Source organism: Typopeltis vanoorti, chromosome 22, assembly GCF_054136105.1.
Source record: "Typopeltis vanoorti isolate ZY-2024b chromosome 22, IOZ_Tvanoo_1.0, whole genome shotgun sequence".
Lineage (NCBI taxonomy): Eukaryota > Metazoa > Arthropoda > Arachnida > Uropygi > Thelyphonidae > Typopeltis > Typopeltis vanoorti.
The window spans coordinates 67,148,015-67,169,365 of NC_143570.1; the positions used below are offsets into that span (position 1 = coordinate 67,148,015).

At 35.5% G+C, this 21,351-nt stretch overlaps 1 protein-coding gene across 1 annotated transcript in view; it reads right to left on the minus strand.

The window, feature by feature from the left end:
* LOC150094470 (UBX domain-containing protein 7) overlaps positions 1-21,351 on the minus strand; it is a 520,016-nt gene that overhangs the window by 463,458 nt on the left and 35,207 nt on the right. The window lies entirely within an intron of this gene.

A 21,351-nucleotide genomic window follows, 5' to 3' on the forward strand; every position in this document is an offset into this window, starting at 1 on the left:
TTTGTAAAAAAAGTCACTGATTTTCTTTTGCTTCTTGGAAGATAAACTTTTTTCGAATGCTTCTTCTCAGAGCTGCATTAGCAATAAAATTTTTTGGAAAGGCGTATCATTCTGCTTAGCCTATTCCATACACATATTAAAACTATCAACTGCTTCTTCATGTTTTACTTTTTTTTCCCTTCAAATTCTTTATCGTCATCAACATGTGCTAATTCATTCTGTAGTGTCATATTTATAATTTCAGCATCTCATTTGATTTTGAATTCACTTTCGGTTCTATCTGTAATCCATTCCATAACATCTGTCTGTGAAATTTCAACATTTCGATTTATAATTCTAACCAAATTATGCACGTTTTGAATTTCCGCTTTGTGTATCACCGTAGTTATCTTCATAAATTCTAGAAGGCCACAGTTTTTTCATGACGATTGACAGCGGTGATTCATGCCGACAATACAGTACGTACTGTACAGTATAAAAAAGCAAACGTGAACACACAATACATCAAAATAGGCCTACAGTGTAACCATACAATCGACAGTATGAAAAAAATACTGTACTGTAATAATAATGAAATAAATAATAATAGTTAAAATAATAATTATTAAATAAAAATAATAGAACATAAAATAATAATACGTAATAAATAATTTTTTTTTTCCTTTCAAACCGCAGTTCGGATTACTGGAGGTTTGGACTAAAGAGGTTTGGATTAGTGAGATATTACTGTATATATATATATATATATATATATATATATATATTCCTTTTTCTTTTGGTTTGAATCTTACTGAGATGATTCTAGAGGAAATTGGTCTTACATCAACTACTGAGTTTAGGAGCCATTTTTTAATGATTAGTGCTACACCTTCTCTGTGATGGTTATCTTTCCTTCCTGAGTAAAATATGATTGCATATTTTATGCTGATTTTTCCCTAGCCTATCCAGTGGGTCTCTGCAACTCCCACTATTCCCCATTCAAACAGTATATTGAAGATGTATGATTTGTGTTCTGCTACTCTCTATTAGCAGAGCTAATCTCAGGTGGAATGGTCACTTAAACAGAATGGAAGAGGAAAGATTAGCAAAACAAGTATTTTCTGTCACGTTGGCAAGAAAAAGACCCAGAGGAAGACCGAGATATAGGTGGATTGATACAGCAAAAAGTGCCTTGATTACCTTGATGACTTGGGTTCACTCAGGATTTCTCCATGAGTGCAGGTCACAAAGATGCCTCCAACGATCTCAAGCCTCTCTCTTCCATGTTATACCCATAGATTTCACTAGTGGATCTTCCCATCTTGTAGGTGGTCTTCCTGGTTTTCTCTTTATTCTTGGTTGCCAACTGAATATTCTATATGTCCATCTGTTATCCCTGAGTCTGGCTATGTGACCTGCCCATCTCATCTTGCTTTCATATACTGCAGTTACCACATCTTTTATGCCTGATCTCTTTCTTAGTTCCATGTTTCTAACATGTTCCATTTTGCTGATGTTATTACAAATCTTGCGTTCAATTGCATGCTGAATTATTCTGAGTCTCTTGTTCTTTTCTTGTCGTGTTCCATGTTTCTGATCCATAGTGCCTTAGAAGACAGAAATATAAGATCTGATAATTTTGGAGTCTTGACAGGTAACAGATTGATTTGGAGGAAAAGTGTAGATAGGAAGTTAGTAATGATGTAAATTTTTCATGTGTAGTACTATCATATCCTATACACCCCTTGAGGGTAAATGTCAGAAATTTCATAATGATTTGTGTTCTTCTAGATCAGCGGTGGGCAAACTGCGGCTCTTTGGGTATGTACATGTGGCTCTGAAGTAAAATTATCATAGTTTCATTTATAAAATGTTTAAAGGATTTTATCCACATAATGATGATTTCATTTGTTTTATAGGTCTCGCAAAACTTCGTGGCACTAAGATGCACGATGCTAGGGAGGGGAAAGCGAACATGGAGGGGGGGGGGTATACAGAGGGAGTGGAGGGGATGGTTGAGCACATGATAGGCGGGGCAGCCAAACAAAGTGACTAATTAGGATTAGGGTGCCTCAACATCTGGGGTCATTTGCAGAGCAACAAAGTGACTAGTAAGTGAGTGCACGGGCACCCTCTACTGGGCAAGGCAACGTTGGCAATGGCAAAATGTGAAAGCAGAGTCCGTGTCACTTTGCTGTTTCTGCAACTTAGTATTCTCTTTTGGGTGGGTGCATCCAGAAACTGCATTAAGGTGATAAAGGCAACCTGGCAATTATTATTATTATAAAGGCAATTATTTTACATATATATATATATATATTTAAAATAATATATATATATTTAATTGGTTATATATATATATGACCAATATTATATATATATATATATATATATATATATAATATTGGTTTTATTATATTTAGATACGTTGACGGTCGCAATTTACCACAGCATTTTATTTCGTGTGTAAGATATATAATATGAGAGTGTTACTGGTGAGATTTATTTTTATTATATTTTTGAATTATTGTTATTTATCATTTTGAATAATCACTTAGTTCTTTTTATTTTCTTTTTATATAACGTGTTTAACACGTTCACTGCCAACTACGAGTATACTCGTAGTTCGTATATGAGCTTCACAAGCCAACTACGAGCATACTCGTATGTCGATTTACCGACCTCCTATATCAAACACGAGTTATCCCTTTGTATAATTACCTTAATTTGGACCCTTGGATTCTGAATAAAGCGGAGAGCATGTCTGGGGGCTTGGTAGAAGGGAAATAATTTGAACTAAAATATAGTATATTGTGTATGTGCCTCAGATGCCAACTACGAGTATACTCGTACGTTGATTACCAACCTCCTATGCCAAGCGCGAGTTAATCCGTAGTATAACACGTAATTTGTAAATCAATTTAAAACTAGTAAAATCAATAAAAAATAAAAACCAATCAATGAAATAAAAAAGCACTCAGTGAAATAAAAAAAAATTATTCAAATTAAAAATGATAAATTTTAAAACAATTTTACACGCACAATGGTGGTTTCTATAGGATCAGAAATATTTGGTTCGGAATCGGAACCAAATATTTCATGAAATTCATCATCGCTCATATTAGCATACGCTTCTATTATATCAGTAAGTTTTCTTTTACTGGCCATGGTGAAATTGAAGGTTCTTAGAGACTAGAAACTAAAACTGAACTAGACGCAATAAACACTGGCGTCAGCACATGTAATATATAGATGGAAGTGATACGAGATTACTCGTGGTTGGCGTATGAAACAAAATTCTGTCTGATAAGCCAGCTACAAGATTACTCGTAGTGACCTTGAAGACGGGAAAGCGCTTGGCGTGCGGGAACAAACTATGACTGAGTAGTGTGGCAGCGAACGTGTTAATAAAATATATTGTTTAGGGTGCTTTTCAACATTGCTACGAAGAAAAAATTAAGAAAAACAACAGATGAGCATTGTGACTTTAAAACTGAATGGAGTGAATCTTTCGCGTTTATCTCAAATTCAGATGGCCTTTCAACCTAATTTGCCAAGAAAAACTGGCACACAACAAAATGTCAAATTTAGAGAGACACTTCACGACAAAACATGATATATTTGCCAGAAAATATCCTGTTGGTGACCAGGGGCATGCCAGTAGTGTCCGCCGCCTGTGTGCAAAACTTTAGTTGGCACCTCTTCCCCAATAAAAATTCACTTTATAAAAACGTATCAGTCAGTTAAAATGAAATATGAAATATATTAGTTATAAGTTTATTGAACAAAAAGCAGAAATTACAAAAAAAAATGTATAAAAAACAATAAACATACAAGAAGGGTACAAAAACAACAAAAATAATTTGAAAAAAAAAAATAAAGTAAATAAATAATAAGATCAATAAATAACAGTAACTTACAAGTATATAAAATAGGAACATATTAAACATTATTGGGTAAAGAAATAGTTAAATATTTAAAAAGAAAGAAAAATCAATTAGTGAATTGAACTTTTCTAGTTTTCATTAATGAAAATTCTCGAATAATATCATCTATATCAAGTTTATCCAAAATATCAGACTCTGTTGACATAATGGCAAGATCTGAAAATCTGTCTTGTACCACTGTGGAGTGCAAGCATTTTTTAATAATTTTACGTTTAGAATAGGACCGTTCCGCAGATGCAACAGATACCGGTAATGACAAAAGAATCCAAAAGGCAATTGCAAAGTTTGGATAAACTTTGCAATTGCCTTTTGTGATTAAGTCGTTTGAATAAATATACTGAATTATCTGATATATATCATTTTTAAAATTAGAAATAAATGGTTGACAGTGTAAAATTTCTTCGCATAATTCGTCTGTGTCAATGCCTGAATGATTCTCATGTGTTAATTTTTGTCGTAACTATTTACAACAAGATAATAAATATTCTTTATTTTGTGAAGTACTTAACAAATACAAAAACTGAAATGAATTCATATGTTCTTTTAATAAAGTAAATCTTTCCTTCAAAGATTGTAATATTTAATCTATTATGCAGAGAAAAAAAAACATTAAATGAAATTTCAGGATCTACTATATTATTTTCATTTTCATGTTCGTAATCAAATTGTGTTGTCTTTTTACGTCGCCTTAGTCATCAACTACTATAAAATACAGATTATGCATCAAATTTTGCTACAATTAATTTTAGCTTTCTACAATTTCTTTGAAAGTTTCATCAGACCTATAATCATTTAAAAATTGATTTAGATCATTCAATGCATCTAAAGTAAGTTGGAGATACATAGATGAAGACTGCAGTATTTTGCTGACAAAAATCACTTTATTTAAAATATCATACCAAATCTTTGGTGCCCGTGTGCGTCGCACACATTGCACATATGGCCTGCGTGCCCCTGTCGGTGACACGAGAAAGAGAGCAGTTGAAGAACTTCAGAAAAATGTTGAAAAATCACGTTCTGTATTTAATTATTGTAGAGAGTCTGCCAATGATGTTAATATTGCAAGCTTCATAGTGAGTCAGGAGATCGCTAGGAGAGGAAAACCATTCACAGATGGTGAATACATAAAATATTGTTTTGTTAATGCATCTGAAGAATAAATATACTGAATTATTTTTTGGGATTTCAAAAACAAAGCAGCGATTTTAAATAAAATTAAAAACATACCGTTATCTGCCAAAACAGTACGAGATAGGACAGTTACAATGTCCTCAAATGTGACCAACCAAAAAGTCAAAGCCATTAAATTAACTTCGGCTTTATCAATTGTGGTAGATGAGTCGTGCGACATCAAGGACACAGCCGAAGTTTCCCTTTTTGTGTGGTATGTATCATCTGAGGATCCGAGAGAAGAACTTCTGGGATTATTGCCAATAAAGGGGCAATAATCACAGAAGAATTTGCTATGTCCTCTCCATGCGTGGAGAGGACATAGCAAATGCTGTCCTTGAATGCATGGAAAAAAATCATATCCCACTCAATAAAATTGTGTCAATTGCAACCGATGGTGCAAAAAAGTATGACAGGAGCGAAAAAGAGTTTTGTTTCAATTTTAAAACGAAAAATTATCATGAAATGATTACTTACCATTGTATACTCCACCAGGAAGCACTTTGTGCAAAAACGTTTACAGAAGAAATCGGTAAAATTATGGAATTGGTAATTAAGATTACCAACACCATTATAGCAAGGGGGCCTAATCATCGACAATTTAAAGAGTTGCTAAGTGAAATGGAGAGCGAGTATTCAGATCTTCTCCACTATAACAGGGTTCGATGGCTTTCCAGAGGCAACATGTTAAAGCGTTTTGCATCTTGCATAAATGAAATCAAACTATTCTTCGACAACAAGGATGTTCAATATCTAGATTTAACAGAAGATCAGTGGTTGCAAACATTATACTTTATGGTGGACATTATATCACAACCGAATCAGCTCAATCATAAATTACAAGACAAAGGAAACACTGCTTTTTCAATGCTAGAGAAAGTTATTTCATTTGAAAAGAAATTGATTCTGTTCACTGAAGATTTAGAGATGGGAACTTTAGTTCATTTCCCAAACTTGTCTCAATATTGCTGAGAAAACAATGCCCTCATTAACAAAGATTATTTCAAGACAGCAGTTTTAAACATGAGAGAATCTTTTCTTCAAAAGTTTCAGGAATTCAGAAATAATAAAGCGACTCTAGCTTTTATTACAAATCCTCTTAATGCCAGTGTGAAGGAATTAAAGTTTCCTCCGTTTGATATTGTCAATGCTAATTTTGAAATACAATTGCTGAACTTGACAAGCAAAGACTTATGGAGATCCAAATTTGTACATCTTGGTACTGAAAGAGAAGAACTGGAAAAAGAAAAATGCAGTATAATTTCACAGCGCAAGCAGACTGCTATAAAAGAGCTATAGAAGGCAGACTCAATGATTTTCAATACTTGGAATAGTCTTCTGAAATCATATCATGAGTTGAAAAAATTTGCATTTGGTGTTCTCAGTATCTTCGGGTCTACCTACTTATGTGAGCAATTGTTTTAGAACATGAATTTCATTAAATGTAAACTGAGGAGCCAAATTACTGATGCCAACTTGGAATCGTGCCTTAAATTAAAAACTACTAGTTACAAACAGGACATACAGAAAATTTCTAAGGAAATGCAAGCTCATTTCCTTAGAAAGTTTGATTGACTGATTAAAACCAATGAGAGCAATTTTTTGTGATTTTTTCTTCATTTAATAAAGATATAATTAATATTATAACTTGTTATATATTACTATAAATTTACTATAATATTACTTTAAATTTTCCTTATTTGTAAAAATAGATTTATGGCTCTCAAATAATTTTTAAATTGTTGTGAGGGACAAGTTTGGCTCTTCCGTCTCAAAGTTTGAAAATCTGTTCGAAGTAAGCCAGCTTGCAAGAACAGGGTACTCTATATACTCCAGGCACTGAGAGAGGAGGTAGCTGATCTTTGGTGGAATGGATAAGGATAGTAAGTTCAGGCTTAAACGCTGTGTGGAAGTTGTACTTTTTTTTAAGGACCTGGCTATTATTTCTGATGTGCCACAGATGTAAGGTATGGTAATGGCATTTCTGGAGTCCTTCTGAAGAGATGGCTGGGAAATGGAGGAGAAACAAATTTTTTTTAATTCTATAATTGCTGTAGCAACTGGAAAGGAAGGCATTGCGTATGTGGTTGAGAGGAAGGTTCCACTGGAACAAAGCTTGTGGGCTCTATTGGTTAGAGTTTTAATAATGCCATATTGTTGAGAAGAGTGGTGATGGGAGAGTTTGTGAATGTGTGAGTCTGTGAATCTGCCTGTGTGAGTAGGTTTTCTATATACAGAGAAGGAAAGGTTACCATTAGGAAGGCATGTTACTAAAGTGTCTAGTAAGGGTAAACTATTTTTCCTTTTCCATCGTAAAGTGGATTCTTGGATGTAGGCTATTGAGATGACTAAGAAAGGAGTCTAATGTGTCTGGGCCATGAGGCCAAATAGAGAACACATCATTTGCATATCTTAGCCAGATAGAAGGTTTGATAGAGGATGAGTCTATGGCTCGTTTTTCAAAATTTTCCATGTAAAATTTGGCAAGAGGGGAGGGATCCATAGTGGTTCCCTCTATCTGTTTGTAGATTTTGTTCTTCCAAGAAAAATAACCAGAATTGATGGCAAAGGAAAAGAGCTCTAAAAGCACTCCTTTCTCAGTGCCTGGAATATATACAGTACTTTGTTCCTGCAAGCTGGCTTACTTCAGACAGACAGATCAGCAACCATCTGTCTAGAAGAAACAAATCATACATCTGCAATCATGACTATAGTCAATCTGGCCTTGCAGACTATGTTTTGAATAAAACCCACAGGATCTCCTGGAGAAAAACCACCATACTTCACCATAGTAAATTCAAAAACGAAAGACTGTTTTTAGAATCTGCTGTGGCACTCAGAAATCAGCCAAATTAAAATAAATATGGTTGCATAAAACTTCCCAAAATTTGGGAAACATTAATTATCAGAGATCCCATGTTACATCCTAGGCCACCTACAAATGCCTATAGAGGGTGCACCACCTCGATAGGTCTTTAATTCACCCATGTGTTTCACTTAGTATTGTATTGTATTTGAGTGTGTCGTTACAAAAGTTATTTGTAATCCTTGAAGATGTCTCAGTGACAGATGAAATATTGAAAGATCAAAATTAGTTTTAATCCTTTCCTAGTGCTGATAATATTCCATTAAACCTTTAACATGATGTCCTCACAGCACTTAAGGGACAATAATCCTTAATTGCAAATATCTTAATTGCACTACAAAGGCAATTTGTATTTTATATCTGAAGGAATCATATATACGAAAAATGATTACTAGTGTAGATAAACCTGGAAAAGAGAGAGAGAAAGATTACAAAACACTTTTTGTGTATTCATGACAGACACACACATTGCAATTTGAAGGTAGGATTATAGGAAAGGATTCTCTCTCTCCTTCTCATCCGTCTAGGACAGGTAGAGATTCAGAGTCACTAATTCCCAAAATTTGAAAAATTTTAGACAGTCATTCTGATTAAGACCAGGCTGATTCCAAAGAGCTTCATAACCTTCTTTGAAGAGTCTCTAATTTGAAAGAACTTTTGTGGAGAATCTCTGCATTTTCCCATAGAATCCTGTGGCTAGTAGAAACTCCATGTTCTGCAATGCCAAATTTTTCAAACTGGAAGCTGATGCATATGTTTTCCATATGTTTTGATCATCTAATTTCTACAGTATACAATTAGTCTGTCCAAAACAAAAGTGATTACAGGATTACTCAAATCTGATACTCCTGGGTGAGCCAAGTGCAGAGGTTCCTCTTTTGTGGGTGGCAAGATCGAGAAAATCTTATTTGTTTGTTTTGAGGGCTGTCTGAGAGAAAAAAAAAAAAAAATTGAATTTTAGAAACTTTCAAACCAATAAATAAGATTTCCTCGATTTTACCTTCCAAAATGACCAACTTCTGCACTTGATTTTCCTGGGGATGTGAGCAAGGGCAGAATGGGGGTTGATTTTATCTATTTTAGATGCATTATAAGCACTGTCTTAGAAGATTGCAAAGGCATCTGAGCTCAGTTTCAAGGGCTGTATTCATTCAAACCAATAGCCCTGGCTTGGTGTGTAACTGTTTAGATGATGCCATAATTCTGGAATATGTGGTAATGTGTTTGCTTACTTAAATACCTTCCCATATATGTGGGTTTTCTACAAACAGAAAAGGATAATGAGTCTTTAGGTAGTCTTGTTACTTGCGTGTCTGGAAAGTGGAGACAATTGTTACTTTTTTATTGTGAAGTTTAATTTAGGATGTTGACTGTTAAGATGAACTAAAAATGTATCTAACATGCCTAGACCATAAGATGTTGGAAGTTTATAGACCATAAGGAACAAGGACACACTTGGCTTAAGTGTAGCTGTATTGAGAGCTCGGTTTACAAAATGTTCCATATGAAAGTTGGCTAGTAGTTGAGGGAATGAGGAGAAACTCAGTGCAGTCCCATCCAGCTGTTTATATTCCCATTTCGCAAGAAATAACCAGAATAAATGGTGAATGTAAGTAATTCAAATAGGTCAGAGAAGAAATGTGGTTTGCAGAGGTCAAGTGTATTTGTCAAAGGTACATTAGTGAACAGTGAAGTGATATCAAAGCTTACCATAATATCAAAATCTGTCAGGATTAATTTTTTTTTATTAATGTTTTAAAGCAAAATGAATTTTTAATAAATGAGGGAGAGCTGCCTGTAGTGTGAGGGAGTGATTTAAATAAATGTTTGGCCAGTTTGTAGGTAAGGCCGTTTAAGCTGCCAACTACTGGACAAGGGGGGGGGGGGGGGTTGCTTAGCTTTAAAATATTTAAAAAATATAATCCTGATGTATTCTGACATTACGGTAAGCTTCATCATCATCATCATCATCAAATTCCTGCCATGTACCCTCAAGGGGTGTACAGGATATGACAGTACTACATGAAAAAATTACATCATTACTAACTTCCTATCTACAATTTTCCTCCAAATCAGTCTGTTACTTGTCAAGACTCCAACATTATCAGATCTTATATTTCTATCGTCTAAGGCACTTTGTACTGAATCAATCCACCTATATCTTGGTCTTCCTCTGGGTCGTTTTCCTGCCAACCTGGCAGAGAACACTTGTTTTGCTAATCTTTCCTCTCCCATTCTATTTAAGTGACCATACCATCTGAGATTAGTTCTGCTAACGCATTCCTGGATGCTGACAATGTCAAGTTCTTTATTAATATCCTCATTTTTAATATGATATTGCCATTGATGCCATCTGTTCACGCCTCTAATCTTTCTCAGGACTCTCATATCTGCGGTCTCTAGTCTTTGGTCAAGTGTTTTACTTCTGACCCAGCTCTCAGATCCATAAGTTAAAATTGGTTTGAACACAGTCTTGTATACAGCTAATTTAGTGTTCCGACTAATTTCTTTCTTATTCTATATGAATTTATTCAATTGACTTCCCACGATACCAGCTTTGCTGATTCTGTTGTCTATTTCTATATTTAGTTTACCATCTTCAGTAAAAATTGTGCCTAAGTAGCTGAAATGTTTTACTTGTTCCACAGGTTCTCCATTCACAACACAGTTGACATTTTCAATGATTCTGCCTATTTTCATTGTCTTTGTCTTTTTATTGCTGACCTTCATACCATATCTATTACAACAGCTATTCAATTTAGTCAGAGAATCTTGCAGACTTGTAGCGGATTTATTTAGAAGTATAACATCATCCGCATAAAGCAAAGAGCTGACATTAACATCTCCAATTTTGATATCAGGTTTAATACCACATTCCTTCATAATGTGATCCATATAGATAATGAATAACAGAGGGGATAATGTGCATCCTTGTCTCACACCAGATTTAACATTAAACCATCTTCCTGTACTTCCTTCAATTCTAACTGCTGACTCACAACTCAAATAAAGACTAAGTATTGCTTGATATAATACCCCATTGACACCATATAACTGCAGCGTATTGAATAGCTTCTCTCTTGGCACCTTGTCATATGCCTTTTCCAAATCGACAAAACTTAAATACAGATCTTTGTTATATTCCCATGCTTTCTCGACTATTTGTCGTAAAGTGAAGATCTGATCCTGACAGCCTCTATTTGGCCTGAATCCAGCTTGTTCTTCACCAAGCTTTTCTTCCACAATTCTTCTCAACCGTTTCTCAAGTATACTTGCATAGATTTTGCCAGGAACACTCAGTAGGGAAATACCTCTGTAATTCTCACATTCAGTTTTATTTCCCTTTTTATATATGGGTACTATGAGAGCTCTACTCCAATCATCGGGAATTCGTCCCTCTGTCCAGGCTTTCTGAACTATGCAGTGCAGCCACTGTAAGACTCTTATACCACCATACTTCAGCATTTCTGGTCGAATATCATCTACTCCTGCTGCCTTTCCACATTTCAAGCCTTTGATGGCTTTTTCTACTTCAAGTATGGATATGTATTCCTGACTACATGCCTGGTCAGTGTTTTTTACCACTGTGCTGTCATCACTGCTCGTTTCATTTAGCAGTTTTTCAAAGTAATTACTCCATACTTCAAGGATATCTTTTTCTCCTGTTTTCATTTCACCTTTATCATCTCTAATTCCTTTTACAGCACTCTTTCCTCCATTCCTAAGCTTCTTCAACAACCTCCAGAATATTTTGCCACCTTCTTGATATTTATTTTCTATATTCTTGGCAAAGTCCACCCATGACTTTTGTTTAGCTAGTTTTACACACTGTTTAGCTTTCTTACATTTGTCTCTGTATTCTGTAAGAGTAAAAGCTGACTTATTTGCCAGGAACTTTTGATATGCTTTCTTCTTTTCCTTCACTGCCTCTTTAACTTCCTGTGTCCACCAGGGAGTTCTGATTTTTTTATCTTTGCACACAACCTCACCACATGCCTCTCTGGCAGAATCAATCAATGTTTCCTTCAGAGTTTGCCATTGAATCTCCAAGGTTTGATTCCTGTTCTCAAACTCTTTCATTTTCTTTTCAATAATATTTCTGTATTATTGAAATTCTGTATTATTCAATTTTATCCTGCTCAAGACTAAATAGTGATCACTTCCAATTTCAAATCCTCTGTACACTCTGGTGTCCTGCACCAGGGAGAAAACATCACTATCAACAATAACATAGTCAATGAGACTTTTCTTATTCCTAGCCTCTTCTCTCCATGTGAATTTGTGCACATTTTTATGTTGGAACATGGTGTTAGTAATAACCAGTCCATGTCCTGAGCAGAAATCCAACAGATATTTGCCATTATTATTAGCTTTGCTCTTTTCTCCAAATTTTCCCAAAATATTTTTGTATGTCTCACAATCATTTCCTACTCTACTATTTAGATCCCCAACAAGGACCAACTTTTCCTTTTTCATTGTGTCAGTTGCTTTTTCTAAAGCCTCAAAAAATTCCTCTACTTCTACCTTAGTAGAACCTTCTGTGGGACCATAGGCACAAATAAGTCTCATTGTCCAGTTCCCCATTCTCATATTTGCCCACATTACTCTACTTGAGACTGACTGCCATTCAAGAAGATTAGCCTCGTATTTTGTGTTGAATACTATGGCTACTCCTTCTTTTCCTTGATTGTTATTGCCTGAATATAACATTTTGTATTTATTGCTCAGAAAAATCTCACCAGTTTTGGTCTTTTTTGTTTCAGTCACCCCTATTATGTCGATCTGGTACTTATCTAATTCCTCAGCTAGCTCCATTTCTTTGCCATTCAGGCTTCTTATGTTGATAGTACCGATCTTTAACTCTGATGATATTGAGTTGGGGTTTGTTTTCAGATTTGTTCCAGTAGCTGACTTTTCGCTGTTCGCCCTGGTTCCCTGGCGAAAACAACGGGGGCCTTGTTTAACCGGGCGACGCCCCAGCCGGCATGAAATTTTGTCATGTTGTACCATCATTCTATATTTTGGTTTAACCAATAAGAATACAATTTGGTCGGCTAAATCCCAAATTGCCAGCCCATCCTCGTTCGTTCAGTATCAAAGTAGATACCCAACAGGGTGCACCATGAGAAGGTGAGGATTGGACATTAGGTCAGAAGCCCTGGTTGGTTCTCCGCATTCCTTTAAAGGCTATGTGGAGGTCTCCTCTCAGTTATACAGCTTTGACCCTTTCACTAATATATCTTGGACAGACATCACACTAAAAAGAACAGTATGTAAGAAAGTTTTAAAATGAATTAAACTTGCAAAGCTTTTACAGGTAAACTGTAAACTCAGCTATACAAACATTGAAGAAAAAAAAATGGAACATTTCAAAAAGAATAACAAAACCTTGCTTTCTCAGAGGAACTCAAATTAAACATTGATTCCACAGGACATGCAATGCTCTGCAAGAACAGAAAAATAAGAACACTATGGTAAACACAAGAAGTTAAAGAAGCAGTCCTTGATAAGAAGAAAGCATACTGAATGTTTCTTGCAAATAAGTTGGCGAGTGCCATAAAAGAATACAAAGAAAAATGTAAGATCTAAGTTACATGTAAAAGTAGCCAAACAAAAGTCATGGCAAGACTTCGGTAAGAATATAGAAAATAAATATCAGGAGGTGGCAAAATGTTCTGGAAGCTATTAGAAAAGCTTAGAAATGGAGGAAAGAATACTATAAAAGGAATTAAAGATGATAAAGGTGACATGGAAGCTACAGATATGGATATCCTAAATGTCTGGAGTAATTACTTTGAAAGACTGTCACATAAAACAAAGTGAAAAAATAGTAGCAGAAAATTTTCAAGAGGAATGCAACCAGGAGTACATATCAGTACTTAAGGTAAAAGAGCCATCAAAAACTTCAAATGTGCAAAGCCTCCTGGAGTTATGATATTTGACAAGAAATATTCAAATATGGAGGTATATATTTTGCAGCTGGCTATACTGTATAATTCAGATACCTGGTCAGAAGGTGAAATTCCATATGATTGGAGAAGTGCTCTCATAGTTCCCATCTATAAAAAAACAAAAAGGAAATAAAGTTAAATGTGAGAATTACATAGGAATTTCTCTATTAAGTGTTCCAAGGTAAGATTATGTAAGCATATTTCAAAAGAGGCTGAGAAAAATTGTGGAAGAGAAACTTATAATAGAACAAAAAAAAGCTGGATTAGACAAACAGAGGTTGTCAAGATGAGATTTTCGGTTTATGAAAAGTAGCTGAGAAAGCATGGGAATATGACAAGGATCTGTATTTAAGTTTTTAGATATGGAAAAAGCTTTTCAAATAGAAACATTGACAAGAAAAAGCTTTTCAAATAGACACAGTTGGATGAGCATTGTGTGCAATAGCGTGTACCTCCCACGATAAGTCTCTCACTCCATGGAGGTCAAATGTTAATAATAAATCATTACAATTAAATGGAGTAAAAAGACCATTATACAGAGAAATATATAGTCTATATTTAAGTTTAAAATCAGTAGTTAGAACTGAAGAAAATAAAGGAAGATGGCTTAATGTAAAATCAGGTGTAAGAAAAGGATGCACATTGTCTCCAGTCTTATTCATCATGTACATGAATAGCACTCAGAAAGAAAGTGGCATCAAAAGTAATATAAGAATCAGAGATATCAAAACTTAGCTCTTTGCTTTATGCAAAGGATGCTGCATTCTTAAACATATCCAGTGCAAGCTTCCAGGATTCTAACTAAATTTAAGAACAGATTTAAAAAATTCAGCATGAAAATCAGACATAAATCAGCAAGAACAAAACAACGAGGATAGGTAGCAACATAGAAAACTTCAGTTGCATTCTCAATGAAGAATCCATAGAACAAGTAAATTATTGCTTTTGATGAAAATGACAAATTGAATTTGAAAATAGAAAACAGAATAAGCAAAGCTGGTATGGTGGAGAGCCAGTTGAATAAATTTATGGAATACGAGAGAAATTAGCCAAAACAATGAATTAGAGAAGTATACAAGACCACTTTTAAGTTATGGATCAGAAAACTGAGTTAGAAATAAAGCACTTGATCAAAGATTACACCACAGATATGAGAGTTCTGAGAAAAATTTAGGGACCTGAACAGATAAATCAAAGGAAGAATAATTAAAAATTAAGATATTGGGAGTCTGCGTGGTTAGCCGAGTGGCTATGCGCTTCGCAACCATATGCCTGGGAAAGGAGTGTCCTAGGTTTGATCCCCATCACTGACGTGAGGAGCTTAGGATCTTTCTCACACATAGTCAAGTTAGCCGGTCTTGGGCGGCATGGACTGTAGGGTTTTTCTCCCCAATTTATCTGGGGTTTTTCATCCCACAAGCAGGCAAACCAGCCTTAAAAGCTCAACACTTCTGTAGACATAGGATATGCGGGAGGCATAGGGCTAACCACCTTATTCTTGTGTACAGTTGCAGTTAAATAAATAGAAACCCTCAACACCGCAAGGTAAAAGAGGGAAAAAGGAAGAAGATATTGGAAAGCCATTGTTTGCATTTAAGAATGTGTGTGAATGGAGCTAATCCAACACCCTTGGAGCAAAACCTTTGTGATAATGCCAAGAGGGCACAAAAAAAAAATGACTCAAAGGAAGACCAAGGTGTAGGTGGACTGATTCAGGCAGAAGTGCCTAAGAACAACCAAATGTTAGATGCAATAATATAGGAGTGCTGACAAGTAATACAATAATTTGGAAGGAAATTGTTGGTAGGATATTTAAAATAATATAAACTTAATCATGTAATGCTGTTATAGTAGCTACAACCTGAACACATTCTCCATAAACCTTCAATTAGTAAATACTTTCCAATATTCTATTCTATTACTTTTTAAGAGATGGGACAATTTGAGTTAGAATAAATAATACTTTTTCCAAGAAAATGAAAATAAGACAGGGACTCCCTCAAGGCAGTATTTTGAGCCCACTTCTTTTTTCCATCTACTTAAATGACTTAAACAAAAATATAAATGAAGAAACAAAGATTTTGGTGAAAACCAAAAAATCAAAATTAACCCTACTAAAATCATAAATTTGTGTATTTATCATTAATAATCACCTAAGAAAGTGCAGATCAAAGATTAAGCTAAACAATCACCTACTGTATTTTTTGCCCTATAAGATGCACTTTTTTTTTTGTACCTAAAATTTATCTGAAAATTAGGATGCATCCTATAAGCCGAATGCATCTTATAGATCGAATGTTTTTCATGTACGCACAATTACAGTGCATCATTACTTGTCAATAATGCGTGCTCAGTTTGAATAATTGCACAGTAGTTAAGTCACACATTTAAACTAATATTTATCATTGAATAATCATTTACGGGAATCTACAAAAATGATTATTCAATGATAAAATTATTGGCAACAGAAAGAAAGAAATATCATCGATTTCTCTTCATAAATTTATCATGGTGATAAATTTATGAAGAGAAATAAATGATTTATGCATGCATGCAAAAATGAAGATATCACAAAAAATGTCACGAGAATTCAAAAATAATATTATTGAGTTTCACAGATTCATCATTAAAAAAAAAAAAAGCTAGAAAACAAGTCAATTTTTAACTTTCACACACAAATATGGATGAAGTGCTTCTGACAAAATTTTCATGCGCTCTCAAGCAAGACTGTTGACTCCAAAGGTAAAAAAAATTGCTAAAACTTCTGGTCATGAGAAAAAACACTATACTGTTGTTTTGTCACACTATATAGATGGAACAAAACTGCCACCTTTAATTTTTAAAAGTAAAACAATGCCCAGAGAAAAACTTCCCAAAAGAGTTTACATTCATATTCATTCAAAAGGATGGATGGATGAGGAAGCGATGAAAATGTGTGTGGTCGGATGTCCTGGAAGTTTATGTCAGAAACCTGCTTTGTTAGTATGGGATCAATTTAGATGCCATAAAACTGAAGCTGTTAAGGATGAACTTCGTAAAATGAACACAAAAATGGCTATAATCCCAGGAGAACTCACCTCTGTGCTTCAACCTTTAGATAAAATATCAATAAACAAACCATTTAAAGGATTCATGAGAGAAAAATGGATCAATGGAATACAATCTCCAAATTTTGAGGAAACATCTACAGGTAGTAAAAAGAAGGCCATAATTTTGCAGGTGTGCAAATGAAAGCGTTAATAGAATGAAGTGAAATCGAAATTATTATAAAATCTTTTAAAAAGTGTGGCATCAGTAATTCTCAATAGTACAGAGGATGACTTATTATTTCAAGACAGTGATGACTTGGCTTCTGATGAAGAATCAAGTGCAGAAAATTTTGAGATTGAAGATGAATAAAAAATTGAAAAGAAGATTAATGAAATTTATAAAAATGTTGTTTATATTATGTGTGTGTGTGTGTGTGTGTGTGTGTGTGTGTGTGTGTGTGTGTGTGTGTGTGTGTGTGTGTGTGTGTGTGTGTGTGTGTGTGTGTGTGTGTGTGTTAGATTTTTTAATAATTTGATGATTTTTAAGGATAATTATTTTCATCTAATAAATGAATAATACATATATTAAAATTTTAAAATAAAAACATTAATATTTATATAAAAAAAATTGATGAATAATTTGTGCATCTTATACTGTGAAGTTATTTTTCCCCAAAAAATTCTGTGATTTATATGATGCAACCAAAAATGAAAACTCCAAATACCTTGGAGTTACTATGTTGTTAATGTTGCAGTCAGAGCAAAAAGAAGACTAAATATCATGAAAAAGTATCTCTGGCAGTTTACCTGGTTGAGTGGGGAGCTGATGCTAAAACCTTAACAGTCACATATACCTCTATCTGACCCATAATGGAATAAGCTTCACCCATCTGAATGCAAACATCACATTAGATAAGCTTAGAAAAATTCAGAAAAATGCAGCTATAATCATATGTGAACTAAGGAATACAACTGCTGGAAAAATAGCAGAATTTGAATCCAACCTTGTTCCTTTGAAAATTAGGTAGCAAGAAAATCTTACTAAATTTGTAGAAAAAAGAGTCAACCTTGCAAATCATAAAAAGTGGAACTTTTTAAAAAGTAGCAATCAACAAACAGAATAAAGAAAAAATTGACAATGCATAAAAATCTATTCCTTTGGATTGTATAAATAAAATGCCAACTACCCAGCATTTCCTCCAAATCAAGACAGGAAAAACATGTTTATTTTTATTATTAATATTACATAACACCTCCAGGGAGTCCAAATACTCATCGAGGGAGGGCACCTACTCTACAACTCTCTGTCTCCACCACATGCAACTACCTTCATCATCTACACCAATGCCATCTACCTCCAACCATCACCACTAGTATTTTCACAGACAATCACAAACATCCATGCCCATGGCGGGATTCGAACCAGCAGCATTTTGGCTGGAGAGCGGATAAGCTAACCGCTTGGCCAACCAGGTTATTAATTTTGAAATAGAAAAACATGAGAAAAAAGCTTAGAAAACCATGAAATCATGATATTAGCTCTCTCAAAAATAATGAAATATGGACCTGATTCAATAAAGATCTACACAGATAACTCCAAAAATCCAAATGGCAATTCTGAGAGTGGTGTACTCATCTATGATGAGTACACCCTCAAAATATAGAACTAAAAATAATCAAACTCATACCATGCAGAATTAACAGCCATTAACACAGCATTGCAACATTTGGATAAACAAAACTCAAAGGAATTTATATTTTTCACAGGTTCCTTAGCAGCCCTTCAAGCTATTAAGAAGTGCTACACTAGCCACCAAGAAATACTTAGACATATCAAAAAACATAAACAAATTACGTAAGGATTCCAAAATAATTTTTCAATGGATTCAATCCCATGCGGGATTAAAAGGAAATGAAATTGTAGATGAAGTAGATCTTCACTTGATGATGATCAAGTGATACCACAGAATTTGATCATTTTAAAACTACTTAACTACCATCAACTCCAAGTTTAATCGCTGTCACTACCATGATATCTCACCTCAAGACTGGCCACACAAGACCAATTATGTTTAGCAATGCCATAGAAGTCTTCTCCATCTGCAAAATCTGCAACATCGAGGAAGCATCACCACTGCATTTACTAACTTGCATGAATATTTCTAAATGTGAACATTATAACAACTCAGAAAAGGTACTTTATAAAATACATGAATTTGACTTCTATGTTCATGGGATAATATATAATTCTCTCATTCTTCTTCTTCTGCAGCTTCTCCCACTTAAGTGGGGTCACTGTTTGTAATGAGTCTCCTCCACACCTTCTTGGCTGTCACCACATCCAAGTTCTTCATCTTCAAGTCCTCTGTTACCAGCTCCCTCCATCTCTTCTTTGGCCACTCACACTTCTGCCTTCCTTGCACATCCATCTGCATGACCCTTCTTCCCACATATTCGTCCTCCATCCTCATCACATGACCAGACCATCTCAACCTTGCCTCCTGTATTTTCGCTCCTAAGTTCGTAACTTTCACTGTTCCCCTGACATAGTCATTTCTCAGACGATCTTTTCTGGCCACACCGCACATCCACCTAAGCATTCTCATCTCTGCTACTTCCATCCTGCTGATGTTATTTTTCCTCAGGGCCACAGTTTCTACAGCATATGTCATAGCTGGCCTCACTACTGTCCTATAAATTTTGCCTTTCAGATTGATCGGCACCCTCTTATCGCATAACACTCCAGCCATCTCCCTCCAGTTCCTCCAACCCGCATGTATCCTGCATCCCACTTCCTTCTCAGCTACTCCATCTTCTTCCACTGTTGAACCTAGTATCTAAAGTCTCTCACCTTCCTGATAACATTTCCTTCCAGCACCAGATCTGTCTCCTGGCAGGCACCCACTGTGCAACACATATACTCCGTCTTACTTCTGCTCAGTCTCATACCTCTCTCTTCCAGTACTTTGCTCCATCTTTCCAGTTTAGTTCCCGCTTCTTCTCTTGAATCTACACATAGCAAGATGTCATCAGCATACAACATTGTCCAAGGCGCATCTTCTCTCACCTCCTCTGTCACCACCTCCATCACAATATTAAACAGAAACGGACTTAATGCTGACCCTTGATGCAAGCCAACTGTTACTTGAAAACTTTCTGTCTGTCCCAAACAGGTCCGAACACTTGTCTTCACATTTCTGTACATTTCCCGCACCAACCTGACATATTTCTCTGGCACCTTCTTCTCCCTCAGACACCTCCAGACTTCTTGCCTTGGCACTCTATCGTATGCTTTCTCCAGATCAATAAATACCAGATGTAGCTCCCTTTGTTTCTCTCGATATTTTTCCATCATCTGCCGTAACCCAAAGATCGCATCTGTTGTTGATCTACCAGGCATGAAGCCAAATTATTCCTTTGCAATCTCCACCTCCTTCCTCAATCTACCATCAAGAACCCTTTCTAGGATCTTCATTGTGTGAGACATCAACTTTATTCCTCTGTAATTTTTACAGTCTTGTGCATCCCCTTTACCCTTGTAGATGGGGACAAGAGTACTCTCCCTCCATTCCTCGGGTATATTTTCCTGTTGGCAAACTTTCATGAACAGGTCCCACAGTAGATCAATTCCCTCTTCCCCCAGTGCCTTCCATGCTTCCACTGGAATTCTGTCGGGCCCACCGATTTTCCATTCCTCATCCTCTTCATGGCCTCCGTCACTTCCACTCTACTGATGTTCTGCACCATCCCCCTCAGAAGGCTGCCCATCTTCTCTGTGAGTCCTTGCATTTTCCTCATTCAAAAGTCCTTCAAAGTATATTTTCCATCTGTTTCTTATGTACACATCCCTCCATAATACTCTTCCTTCAGCATCTTTGATCTGCCTCACATGTAAGATGTCCTTTGCTGCTTTATTTCTACATTTCGCTAATTGGTAAATTTTTTTCTGTCCTTCCTTTGTTTCTAATTGATCATACAGATCTTGATATGCCATGGCCTTCGCCTGTGCCACAACTCTCTTGGCTTCTTGCTTTCTCTCTTTGTACACCTCTCTGTCCTCTTCTACTCTTGACTCATCCCACTTCTAATTTGCCTTCCTCTTAGCTGTCACTGCCACTTGTACATCATTATTCCACCACCAACCCTCCTTCTGCTCTCTAATCTTTCCAGATGTCTCACTAAGCACCTCGATTGCACAGCTCAGGATTACTTTTGAATTATGTTTCCACCAATCTTGTACACTATCCAGTCCATCCGAAATCCTCTCTAACACCCTCTCCCTGAAACGATTCCTCACACTCTCCTCTTTTAAGCGAAACCACTTAATTGTCTTCATCCCATGGCATCCAGAAGTTCTTATCTTCGATCTTATTTTAAAGTCTGCGCACAGCAGTCGGTGCTGTTGTGCT